Here is a 14,733-nt window from a genome sequence, read left to right as displayed (position 1 = left end):
GATTGGAAAACTTTATTAGTAAGACACACGCACACACACACACACACACATATATATGAAAAGAACTTTCATTCAGAATACATATATTTTTTTAAAAACCTTTTAAACTCAATAAGAATATAACTAACTCAATTCTTTAAATTTGTAAAATATTTAAACATACATTTTACAAAAGAAAATGTATGAATGGCCCACAAACACATGACAGGCTAAAAACATCATTGATCATTAGGAAAAACAAATTTAACCCACAATGAGGTGCTACTACACATCCACTAGAATAATTAAAATGAAAGTGTCACTGATGCTGCAAAGAAATTGAAATCTTCATGCCTTGTTGAGAGAAAGGCAAAGTGGCACAGCCACTACTTTTTTGTAAACAAGTTTTTTTCTTCCAAAAAAGGGCAGGGGATACATGTGCAGAATATGCAGGTTTGTTGCATAGGTATACGTGTGCCATGGTGGTGTGCTGCACCTACTGACCTTTCCTCTAAGTCTCCTCCACTCACCCACACCCCACAAGAGGCCCTGGTGTGTGATGTTCCCCTCCCTGTGTCCATGTGTTCTCATTGTTCAACTCCCACTTATGAGTGAGAACATACAGTGTTTGGATTTCTGTTCCTGCATTACTTTGCTGAGGATGATGGCTTCCAGCTTCATCCATGCCCCTGCAAAGGACGTGATCTCATTCCTTTTTATGGCTGCATAGTATTCCATGGTGTATATGTACCACATTTTCTTTATCCACTTTCTCTATCATTGATGGCCATTTTGGCTAGTTCTATGTCTTTGCTATTGTAAATAGTGCTGCAGTAAACATATGTGTGCGTGTGTCTTTGTAGTAAAATTATTTATATTCCTTTGGGTATAAAACCAGTAATGGGATTGCTGGGTCAAATGGTATTTCTGGTTCTAGATCCTTGAGGAATTACCATACTGTCTTCAACAATGGTTGGACTAATTTACATTCCCACCAACAGTGTAAAAGTGTTCCTATTTCTCCACAGACTCGCCATCATCTATTGTTTCCTGACTTTTTAATAATCACCATTCTGACTGGCATGAGATGGTATCTCATTGTGGTTTTGATTTGCATTTCTCTGATGACCAGTGATGTTGAGCTTTTGTTCATATGTTTGTTGGCCATATAAATGTCTTCTTTTGAGAAGTGTCTCTTCATATCCTTTGCTCACTTTCTAATGGGGTTGTTTGGGTTTTTTTGTAAATTTGTTTAAGTTCCTCGTAAATTCTGGATATTAGATCTTTTTCAGATGGGTAGATTGCAAAAATTTTATCCCATCCTGTAGGTTGCCTGTTCACTCTGATGACAGTTTCTTTTGCAGTACAGATACTTTTTAAACCAGCTTGGCAGTTGCTTATAAAATTGAAAATGAATCACATGATTCTTTTAAATATCTACTCGAGAGAAATGAAAACATATGTTCACACAACTTTTACGTGAATGTTTATAGCAGAGTTATTCAGTATAACAAAAGGCTGAAAATAATACAAATGTTCAACAAGTAGATAAACAAAATATGATGTATCCAAACAACACACCATTACTCAGCAATAAAAAAGAATGAACAGCTGATACATGCAACTATATGAGTGAATTCCAAAATATCATGCTAAGGGAAAGGGACCAGACAAATTTGTACATACTATATTATTCACTATTTATATGAAATTTTTTAAATGTCAAAAGTCACGACAGAAAGCAGATTACTGATTTCCTGGGGACAGTTGGGTACATAAGGAGCATAAGGGAACATTTGGGGATGATACAGTCTTAAACTGAATTGTAGTAATGCCTCGATGGCTGCATACATTTACCAAAACCCAACAATATGTACATTTAAAATAGATGAATTTGCTTCATGAATCTGTTAAAAATTTAAAGAGCAAAAACAAAAAGGAGAGAGTAAGTATACCAATCATTGCTACGAGGTTTAAAACAAAGAGGACAAATAATTTTCCATTGAAAATAATGTTACAAACATCACTTGTGACCTTAATGAGAATAGTATTAGTGGTTTTATTGGAAGTAGACACTGAAATGGAGTCAAAGAGTTTATGAAAAATGAGGAAATGGAGACATCCCACTATATACGCTAGATCCAGCCTTAATAGCTGAAGAGATGAGAAGAATGGCAGTAGCTATTCCCAGGGGCTATGCTAGCAGACTGTTCATGAGTAGGTATTTTGATCCAAATGACCTCACCTATCTTTCATCTTAGTAGGAGTGATGCCAAGTCCATCCCACTTGCCTTCACACCATCTCCTAAGGCCTCCTCCCCACAAATATTTACCCTCATGTTGAGAAGACAGCACAAGAGAGGGGTCCAAGAATACATATTTAGTGTTGGATAAAAGCATGTAAACTTAAATGTTATATTAGGAATGACAGAATGGCTGAACTGGGTCACTGAGAAGTGATACTTCTGTTGAAATGAATTTTAATAAATCCATCCTTTTCAATGATGACTTCTTGGCCACTGGATCGGACAGTGAAATTGGTATTCATATAACACTCATTGTTTGTAACACCCACCCTGCAATTAAGCCTTGTGATGCCTCTTAGAATTCTAGAATGAAGAAAGGTAGAGAAGGGAAAAACGAAGAACGGGAATCAGGGACATAGTCAACATGATAGCCTGCAGAGAAATTTAGCAACTGGAAAATCCCTTTCAACAAGAAAAAGGAACTCTTTTAGAAAGGAACAGGAAATCTAACATCTAATCTTAACTTAATTCCATGTAATCCTTTATACCAATTCAAATTCATAACATTTCTACATGTACACATAGACACACGCATGCAGTGCATTCCAAGAAAAGAATTTGGGGAAATCAAGGAAAAGGGACTAGGTTCCATGGATGGATTAGCTTAGGGTCAATAGAACCACTGCAGAAAGTGGGACAAATGAATTTGAGAGTCCTCAGGAACAAATGACCATAAGAACATAAGCCTCATTGAATTCACAGATATATTGGTAGAGACTTCAGTTGACCTTTCCACATTGTAAGAGTTACAGTGTTTACGCTAATTTTATTTAAATCCCAAAGGATGGGGTGATCTTACCAAGAACCTGAGTTATACCTAAACAAAGAAGAAGGAAAAAAATCTGAGAGAGAGAAGCCCAATTAGGAGGGATGATGAAGAACAGTATTCTGGGCAGGCACAGGGTACGATCATGGAAGTCAGCAAATAGGCATGTGGAATAAGCCAGACCAATATCAAAGCCAAGAAGTCCACAGATAAGAAGCAAATTCAAGTTCCAAGTACAGAGACAGTTGTAATGTAGTAATTCAAAATACAGCATCTGGACTGGACACGGTGGCTCATGCCTGCAATCCCAGCATTTTGGGAGGCCAAGGTGGGAAGATCACTTGAACCCAAAAGTTCAAGACCAGCCTGGGCAACATGATGAGACTCTTTCTGCAAAAGAATGTATTAAAAAATTAGCTGGGTATGGTGGTGCACCCTGTAGTCCCAGCTACTCAGGAGGCTGAGGTAGGAGGATCACTTGAGCCCAGGAGGTCAAGGGTACAGTGAACTGTAATGGTGCCAATTCACCCCAGCCTGGGGGACAAAGCAAGATCCTATCTCAAAAAAAAAAAAAAAAAAAAAAGCATCTGACATTAAACCAGAAACTGAATCCCAGTTTTTATACTTACTGGTAGTATTGGTACAGTCTACTAATCTGAAAAAATGGTAGCCATAATACATACATACCTCATATATTTGTTTTAAGAATGAAATAATGAATGTAAAAGCATTTAGAGTAGTTCTTAGCAAGCCATTGATGTATGTTGTTAATGATTGTAATCATTGCTGTTACTGTTATAGAGGGCAAGCACTAAGGATCTGGATAAGAGAAGAAGTGGTAGGAAAACTCTTCAGTGTGTCCAAGCATCTCCAAAATGTTTTTTCAAAAGACAGGTCGACTTTAGCCCCTATGAAGAATCTGATGCAGTCAGTCTGGGTAGGACACAGAAGTCTGCACTTCTGTTAGTTCCCAGGTGATTCTGGTACAGGTGGCCCATTTAAGAAATACAGTTCTAGAGGGAAGCCCTTGGAGAGAGTGATTTTTCTCAGTAGGCTAAGGAAGAAGTTAACATCATTAAAAGGCACCCAAAAATTATCACCGAGGAGACTAGGACCTAGGATCCAGTTGGGAGGATATTACAACAGCTAGGGCCTGAAAAAAATAAATAACAAACCTTGGCAAGGTCAGTGATAAATAAGGGCATAAAAATACCTAAGTGAATAGTTGAATGACCTTTGCAGAGTAAGAAACTACAGGCCAGCCAGTAAGCATGAGGTCAGAGGAGAATCAGTCTGATCAAAGAGAACAACTAGGGCCTGGGATGCAGCAGAGAGGCAGATCTGTGGCGGCAGGGCCAAATCAAGGGAAAAATGGCATGGGGGTGGGCAGGAAAGTAGATTAATTACACAGAGATAAAATAATAACAACATTTTTAAATTAGAGATGGGGTATCACTATGTTCCCCAGGCTGGCTTCAAACTCCTGGGCGCAAGCGATCCTTCCACCTCAGCCTCCTGAGTAGCTGGGACTATGGGCTCACACCAACTTCCCTGGTATTTTAAAATATTATATGTACAGGGCATTTTATATTCATTATTTTATACTGTCCTCACATTAGTCCCAATTATCTCTTTTTTGTTTGTTTGTTTTTTCATAATCCTAGTAATTCCCTTTTTCACAAAAGGAAACAAGGCTCAGAAAGATTAAATTGCTCACCCACATCACTTAGCTTGTCAGGAAAGGAGCCCAGTAGCAAAGCCAGGCCCTCTGAGTAGAAATCCAGGCACTATCGCCTCCACCGCTTGCTTGCAGAGGAATGGAGCTCGTAAGGAGAGAAGCAGACAGCAGACTAGAGAACTCTCACCCTCAAGATCAGGGAACCCCCCTCTCTGGATTTTTTTTTTTTTTTTTTTTTAAGACAGAGTTGTGCTCTTTCGCCTAGGCTGGAGTGAAGTGGCACGACCTCAGCTCACCGCAACCTCCGCCCCCGCAGGTTCAAGTGACTCTCCTGCCTTGGCCTCCTGGGTGGCTGGGACTACAGGCATATGCCCATATGCCTGACTGATTTTTGTATTTCTAGTAGAGGTAGGGTTTCGCCATGTTGGCCAGGCTGGTCTCGAACTCCTGACCTCAGGTGATCTGCCCACCTTGGCCTCCCAAGTGCTAGGATTACAGGTGTGAGCCACCAGGCCCAGCCCAGGATCTATTTTATCATTGAAAGAAACCATCAGGGTTAGTATGTGAAAATGTCAAAAGATCCACTAGATATTTGGGGTGAAAATGGAAGCTCTTGGTACTTTTTAGGAACTGGCTTAAAGAGACTGCTCACTCACAGCATTGTTTCACCTCCCATTAATGCAACATTCTGTACTCACTAAGGTGCTTGATCTGACTGTCTTTTAAGATTACAAAAGCTAAGGCTATACAGTCTTTCTACAGACCAGCAGCATGTTCTCTCTTAACCCTACAGTAAAAACCTTACAGTGTCAGCTGCTAAATTTAAGCCACTTGAGATGTCTCACTTAGCAGGCAAGAGCAAATTGAGTAAGTATGATTTAGAACCAGAGTCTTAATTATAGTATTGTGTACCTGAGGTAATTATTCACATGATGTAGTGATGCTTGAGACTATTATTTGTGATCAACTCAATTAATGCAATTTGCCCTAGCCCACATGTGAAGTCAATTACCTGGCAATCACAAAAGTCTCCTGATAGCTTCATGCTGATTATTTCAAGAACGGCTTCATAAGATTGTATATTAAGATACACACACACACACACACACACACACACACACACATATATTGCATTTACCCACCCTTTTTCTGAGCAAACCTCTCTGTCCAAGTTCCTGAGATACCAAAACACTGTTCTATCCCTTTTCCTGTCAGAAAATTTTTCTTAAATGTTTCTTTCAAACTTTACAGTCTGAGATGAACACAAATGACTAAGCTAAACCTGTTACTTTATGCCAGCCACGGAGTGGTATTGGAAAATGAAGAGGCCACATTCACATTGTACTGGTAGTAGGACTTCAACGTATCAGCACAGTATAATGAGATGTATGGTAATTTTTCACTTAAATAACAAGATGAGGAACATGGTTAAAATGGAGTTGGTTATCTCAGTTGTTTAAAACCAGCATCTGCCTATATACACATAAGGAAACAATGCTAACCGAATGTTTATGTTTTCCTTCTGAATTATGATAACTTGATTAGCTAAAGTGTAATGGCAAAAAATGCCCACTAAAACTAAACTACAGAAATTACCTCTCAATAGGGTGGTTGCAATATGACATCGGTAATGTGATATTCACATTTCAGCTATTCCAGAAAAACTTACGATGTATCTTTTCTCATTCAGTTTTAAGGTCAATAACACTACATCGAAAGAGATAAAGATCCATGCATATAACTTACCTGGCACAAATTACCTCAACCAGGCAAAGAACAACAAAAATATTAACTATATTTATTCAGCATCTGCTATGTATCAACCACTGTTAGCACTTTTCATGCAATATTTTCCTCCAGTGCTTAAACAACCTAATAAAGTAAGTACAGTTATTATCTCAGTTTTCTTATGTCAAAGCTAAGGCTAGCTATGCTAAGTAACCCGAGTTCACTTAATTAATAGTGGCACCGTTTTTATTCCAGCCCAGGCCTGTCTCTGGCTATGAACACTACTTCATGACATCTGTGAAACAGGAGGCACATAGCCTCCCCAGCTGGTGGCCCAATGCCTCTTTATATAGGAAAGAACAATGTGGTCAAGAAGTCTATGTTGTTATTAGATGGAACTAAAACTCAGGCCAATTGATTCTGCTTTGGCCTTTAAATGATAAAAGATCATTTTAATTTTCTTCTTCCCGTCATTCTCTAACAAAGTTTATGTATTTTGACAAAAATGCTTTGGTTTCTTAATTAAATCAACTGTCTCTCATTCCTATTATCACTGAAGTAGAACATTTAATAATTAGAGTATTTGTTCACCATAGGTTTAGTGTGAAATTGTAACTCTGTTCCAACTTGCAAAGCTTCACATTTCATTTTTCTTGGCTTCAGAGCATATACCACATGCAGAAGCCCTTCTTGTAAGCAGAGTCCTTTAAGAAAGCAAATCAGCATTCTGTGAGCATGGTCAGCTCACCTCCTTAGCAGGGGCTTAATCACAGTCAAGGAAGAAAACCACCAAGCACTTGGCAATACTATTTTGGACATCAGAACCAATGAAGGAGTCCAAATAAAATTTTTTCTACTATTTAAGGTCAAACCAATCATCTTGGCAATTACTTATTACTAAGCCTATTGTCTACATTTTTCACCTTACTAATCATCCTGGAAGAAAAGAAATTCTGCTTTAAAGATTTTAAGCTATATTTTTCTAGTCAAATGCAACATGAAAATAAATGTCATTAAAGAAATTAAGTATCACTATTCCAAATATACAATAGGCTACATATTTTGGAAGCTTCTCCTACTACAATAAAATTAAATCCTGGGTAAATTAACATGTTTTATGCATTGATGGTTTATGATAAAAACAAGGAGAATCTAAAACAAAGAACAAAAAGCTGAATGAGAATGATGATAAGCTAGTAGCAATCTGAAAACCAAGTTGCCCAAGAGTGTAGATTCCTATTACTAACATCAGAAAACAGCTTTGGGGTCCTTGCATAAGAGGAGAACTGAACTTGATATTCCTACATTGAGCCAGTAAACCTAGAAGGGGATTAAAGAAGTCCCAGGAGACTGAGCTTCAGGACCACTGGCATTACAGGCAAGATGAACCTGAACCACGTAGTAAATTAAGAACTTTGAAATGAATTAAAGTAGTCTCTGACAGGGCCAGAACTAGGGTGAGGCAAGAGAGGCAGTTAAGGTGCAAATTTAAGAAGGCACACTTGCATGACCTTAGGAGTGAGTGCCTCCTTAAATTCTGCACCTAGACATCCTCTCCTGATTAACTCTTGTCCCAGTCCTGGTCTCACGTTGATTTGACAGCCTGGTTCTGCTAAAAGCAAATACAAACCTTCTAAGGATACAAGAATTCCCAAATAGACCTTCAGGATTCCCACAGATAAAGTTCAACCAAATATGAGCTCAAAAATATCACTAAACAGGCAAGCAAACAAGCACCAAGATTGAGAATCAGCAGAAACAACAAACGTTTTTATTGGACACATAAGGACTTCAGATATTGTAATAGCAGATAACTAATATAAACTATTTAAAGAATAAAAGGTATAATATTTAAATATATAAGACACAGCATAAAAAATAAGTTATCAAAACAGTGTAGGATTGCCATCGGTATAAACACGCAGATCAGTAGAACAGAAGAGAGAGCCCGTAAAAAAGTCTCATGTGTATGCTGAATTAATTTTCAACAAAGATGTCAAGTGGTTTAAAGGATAATCTCTTCAACAAATGGCACTGGAACAGTTTGATATTCACATGCAAAAAAATAAATAAATAAGTTTAGACTCTAACCTCATACCACACAAATTAACTCAAAGTGGATTATATAGCTACATGTAAGAGCTAAAATATTAAACTTCTAGAAGTTTCCAGAAGAATTTTTTCCCTTGGGTTAGGCAAAGATTTCTCAGATATGATACCAAAAGCATACGTAGACATGAAAAAAATGATAAATTGAGCTTCATCAGACCTAAAAGTTTTAGTGTTCAAAAGAAACTCTTAGGAAAAAACTTGCCACAGACTATGAGAAAATGTGTGCAAATAATATATATAATAAAAGAAAAACATATCTATAACACAAAACTATAACATACTATTCAATAATAAAAAGAAAACAACTCAACTTCTAAGGTGAAAAAAAGATTTAAACAGACACATCATTAAAGAAGATATATGAATGATGAATAAAAACATGAAAATATGTTTATAATTATTTATTAGGGAAATTCTAATTTAAACCACAATGGGATACCACTGCACAACCACTAGAATAGCTTAAATTAAAAGACTGACAATGCCAAGTGTTGACAAAAATGTAAAAGCATGAAACCCTTATATATTACCATTATATATTGCCAATAGGAAGTTAAATTAATACAACCACTTTGGAAAATTGTTTGGCAGTTTCTTTAAAAAGTTCAACATAAACTCACCATATAACCCAGCAATATCACACCTAGCTGTGATATTGCCTAAGAGAAATAAAAACATATACCCACACAAAGGCATGTACATGAATGTTCATAGGAACATTATTAATAATGATCAAAAACTGGGAACAACTGAAATGTCCACAAACTGGTGAATGGATGAGCGAAGTGTAGTGTATGCAAACAATGGACTATTATTCAGCTATAAAAGGTAACAGAAAGTGGAGCAAGATGGTAGAATAAAAGCCTACACCCTTCATCCCCCCCCAACAGGAACACTATCTACACATAGAAAAGCACTGTCACAAGAATAAAAAATCAGATGAGCAATCACAATACCTGGTTTTAACTTTGTGTTGCCTCCAAAAGAGGCATTGAGAAGGGCAAGAGAGACAGTCCTGAATCACTGACACCACCCCTGTCCTATCCCCCTGGCAGCAGCCTTGTGGTGTGAAGAGAGAATCTGTGCACTCTGGGGAGGGAGAGCACAGTGACTGGGGACTTTACATTGAACTCAACACTGCCCTGTCTCAGCAGAGAATAAAGCCATGGTGGGCTCAGCCAGTGCCCCTGCAAGGAGGGAGCATTTGGATCAGCTAGAGGGGAATCACCCATCTCAGGGATCAGAACTTGAGTTTCTCCACAAGCCTTTGCTACCACGGGCTGAAGTGCTCTGGAGTCCTAGGTAAACTGGGAAGAGACTCTAGGAGACAAGGACTATAATTCCTAGGCAATGCCCAGTGCTAGGCTGGGTTTAGAGCCAGTGAACTAGGGTGGCACATGACCTAGGGAAATGCCAGCTGGTGCATCTAAGGGAATGCTTGCACCACACCTCCCCTAACCCCAGGCAGTGCAGCTCAACAATGAAAGTGACTCCTTCCTTACACTTAAGGAGAAAAAAGTGAAGAGCAAAGACTCTGTCTTGCATCTTGAATAACAGAACAGCCACAACAGAATAGGGCACCAGGCAGAGTAACAAGGCCCCCATTCCAGGTCCTAATTCCTGGATGACATTTCTAGACACACTGTGGGAACCTGCTGACTTAAAGGGAAGGACACAGTCCTAGTAGTATTCATCACCTGCTGACTAAAAAGATCTTGGTCCCTTGAATACTCGGCAGTGATATCCTGACAGCATGCTGTAGGTTTTGGGTTCTGAGACATGCTGGCTTCACAGGTGACCCAGCACATTCCCAGCTGTGGTGGCTACAGTGAAAGACTCCTTCTGTTTGAGAAAAGCAGAGAGAAAGGTAAAAGGGACTTTGTCTTGCACCCTAGGTACCAGCTTGGCCACAGTGGTGTAGAGCAACAAGCAGGCTCATGAGGTCCCTGAGTGCAGGCCTGGGCCCTTGGACAGCATTTCTGTACCTGCCGTGGGCCAGAGGGGTTCCCACTGCCTTGAAAGATGAGTCCTGGTCCTGGCAACACTTACCACAAGCTGAGAGAAGAGCTCTTGGGCACTAAGTGAGCATTAGCAGTGGCCTGGCAGAACCCCTGTAGACCAGTGGTGGTGGTGGCCACAAGGAGAAGCTCCTCTGCCTGTGGAAAGGGGAGAGAAAAGTGGGAAAGATTTTGTATTGTGGTTTGATTGCCAACTTAGCTGCAGTAGAATATAACATCAGATAAATTGTTAAGGTTTTGACTACAATCCCTGGCTCCCAGATAGCATCTCTGGACACACCCAGAAACTGAGGGAACTGAAGGGAAGAGCCTTGGGTAAGGCCTAGTGCTGCACTGGCTTCAGGTCCGACCCAGAGCAGTCCCAGTGGTGGTGACCACAGGGGTGTTTGCATCAACTCACCTCCAATTCCAGGTGGCACAGCACAGAGATAAAGACTGTTTGGAAGAAAATAAGGGAAAAGAACTAGAGTCTCTGCCTGGTGATACAGATAATTCTTCCAGATCCTATTCAAGACCACTGAGGTGGTATCTCTATCGAGATACTCTATTGAGTTGAAAAACCATAGCATTATGGGGTTTGGGGCCCAAGTACCTTTGAATACCTGGAAAGCCTTCCCAAGAAGGACAGACACAAACAAGCCCAGACTGTGAAGGCTACAATACCTAATTCTTCAATGCCCAGACACCAATGAACATTTACAAGTATCAACACCATCCGCGGAAACATGACTTCACTAAATGAACTGAATACATTACCAAGGACCAATCCTGGAGAAAGAGAGATATATGACCTTTCAGACAGTGAATTCAAAGTAGCTGTTTTGAGGAAACTCAAAGACATGCAGGATAACACAGAGAAGGAATTCAGAATTCTATTAGATAAATGTAATAAGGAGATTGAAGTAGTTAAAAGGAATCAAACAGAAATTCTAGAATTTAAAAATGCAATTGAAATGCTGAGGAATACATCAGAGTATCTTAATAGCAGAATTGATCAAGCAGAAAAAAAGAATTAGCAAGCTTAAAGACAGGTTATTTGAAAATACACAACAGACGTGACAAAAGAAAAAAGAATTTTAAAAAATAACACACATCTACAAGATATGGAAAATAGTCTCAAAAGGGCAAATCTAAGAATTATTGGCCTTAAAGAAGAGATATAGAAAGAGATAGGGTAGCAAGTTTATTCAAAGGGATAATATCAGAGAACTTTCCACACCTAGAGAAAGATATCAACATAGTACCATATAACCCAGCCATCCCATTACTGGGTATATACCCAAAGGATTATAAATCATGCTGCTATAAAGACACATGCACACGTATGTTTATTGCGGCACTATTCACAATAGCAAAGACTTGGAATCAACCCAAATGTCCATCAGTGACAGACTGGATTAAGAAAATGTGGCACATATACACCATGGAATACTATGCAGCCATCAAAAAGGATGAGTTTGTGTCCTTTGTAGGGACATGGATGCAGCTGGAAACCATCATTCTTAGCAAACTATCACAAGAACAGAAAACCAAACACCGCATGTTCTCACTCAGGTGGGAACTGAACAATGAGATCACTTGGACTCGGGAAGGGGAACATCACACACTGGGGCCTATCATGGGGAGTGGGGAGGAGGGAGGGATTGCACTGGGAGTTATACCTGATGTAAACGACAAGTTGATGGGTGCCGACGAGTTGATGGGTGCAGCACACCAACATGGCACGAGTATACATATGTAACAAACCTGCACATTATGCACATGTACCCTAGAACTTAAAGTATAATAAAAATAATAAAAAAAAAAACCATTCAAGTACAAGAAGGTTATAGAACACTAAGCAGACTTAACTGAAAAAAGACTACCTCCAGGAACTTAATAATCCAACTCCCAAAGATCAAGGATAAAGAAAAGTCCTAAAAGCAGCAAAAGAGAAGAAATTAATAATAATATACAATGGAGCTTCAACCTGTCTGGCAGCAGGGTTTTCAGTGGAATCTTTACAGGCTAGGAGAGAATGGTATGACATATTAAAAGTGCAGAAGAAAAAAAAAAATTTTACCCTAGAATGTTTTATCCCATGAAAAATATCTATTAAGCATGAAGGAGAAATATAGACTGTCCCAGACAAACAAAACCTGGGCGATTTCATCAACACCAGATCAGATTTCTGTCCTACAAGAAATGCTAAAGAAGAGTTCTTCAGTCTGAAAGAAAATAATGTTAATGGACACGAAGAAATTATCGGAAGGTACGAAAATCAGTGGTAATAGCACATAGAAAAACACAGAATACTATAACACTGTAATAGTGGTGTGTAAACCACTCTTTACTTAAGTAGAAAGAATAAATTATAACTACAATAACTTTTTAAGACAGTACGATAAGACATAAAGAGAAAGAATAAAAAGTTAAAATGTTGGGGGACAAAGTTAAAGTGTACAGTTCTTATTAATTTTCTTTTTGCATGTTTTTTTATGCATTCAGTGTTAAGCTTTCATCAGTTTAAGATGAGTTATAAGATAGTACTTGCAAGCTTCCTGGTAATCTCAAATAAAAAAAACAAACAATAAATATACAAAAAATAAAAAGCAAGAAAGTAAAGCATACTACCAGAGAAAATCAACTTTACTAAAAGGAAGACATGAAGGAAGAGAAGACCACAAAATAACCAGAAAACAAATAACAAAATAGCAGGAGTAAGTCCCTACTTATCAATAGTAACATTGAATGTAAATGGACTAAAATCTCCAATCAAAAGATATAGAGTGGCTGAATGAATGAAAAAACAAGACTCAGTGATCTGTTGCCTACAAGAAACAAACTTCACCTATAAAGGTACACATAGACTAAAAATAAAGGGATAGAAAAAGATATTCCATGTCAGTGGAAACCCAAAAAGAGCAGGATTAGCTATACTTGTATTAGACAAAATATACTCCAAGACAAAAACTGTAAGAAAAGAAAAAGAAGGTTGTTATATAATATAAAGGGGTCAATTCAACAAAAGGATATAATGATTATAAATATATATGCACCCAACACTGGAGCACCCAGATATATAAAGCAAATATTATGAGAGCTAAAGACAGAGATAGACCCCAATACAATAATAACTGGAAACTTTAAGACCTCACTTTCAGCATTGGACAGATCTCCCAGACAGAAAATAAGCAAAGAAACATCAGATTTAATCTGCACTGGAGAACAAATAAACCTAATAGATATTTACAGAACATTTTATCCATTGGCCATAGAATACAGACTTTTCTCCTCAGCACATGGATGATTCTTATGGACAGACCATATGTAAGGTCACAAAACGTGTCTTAACTCTTTAACTATTTAGGGAAAAAAAGTGCAGCTGTCTGCCAGTGCTCATTTAATTTTACATAAGCATGCTCTTTGATGCTGAAGCAAATTTCAATCTGAAAATAAAATATTTTTTAAAAAGTTATTGGAGTTATTTCTGAACAGAACTAACATCAGAATCCTCTGGATCATCAGAATAATCTATTTTGGAAAAAATGGATTCATCAAATGAATCTTTGGCCAACAATTGTTCAAGAATGATGTTAACATCACACATAGGAATGCTAAGTTTTCTAGAATCTGACATTTTCAGTGATTAATAATTACTATATTTTTTAATGGAAATACCACTACTAAAGACAGAGTGTTATAAAGAGAATGATGTATTTTGTTTCCTGAGTCATTATACTATAGTGATACAAAAATAATAATAAAAGTGAGATTTTTTTGGCTAAGTTATCTCGGGGTAAACACTGAGGCTGTAAGTGCCACCAGCATATATTCTTGGGACAAATAGGAAAAGGGCTAAAACATTCAAAAAAAAATTGAAACCATATCAAGCATATTCTCTGACCACAAGGGAAAAAACTCAAAACCAGTAAGAAGAGGAATTTTGGAAACTATACAAACATATGGAAATTAAACAATATGCTGCTGAATGACCAGTGGATCAACAAAGAAATTAAGAAGGAAATTCAAATATTTTTTGAAACAAATAAAAATTTAAACATAACATATGAAAACCTCCAGGATATAATAAAAGCAAGTACTATGAGAGAAATGTATAGCTATAAGTGCCAACATCAGAAAAGAAGAAAATTTTCAAATAAATAA

The sequence above is a fragment of the Macaca fascicularis genome, chromosome 5 (genome assembly GCF_037993035.2).
Source record: "Macaca fascicularis isolate 582-1 chromosome 5, T2T-MFA8v1.1".
Classification (NCBI taxonomy): Eukaryota; Metazoa; Chordata; class Mammalia; order Primates; family Cercopithecidae; genus Macaca; species Macaca fascicularis.
The sequence above is the reverse complement of the archived record's forward strand: the minus strand, read 5'-3'. Positions refer to the sequence as shown.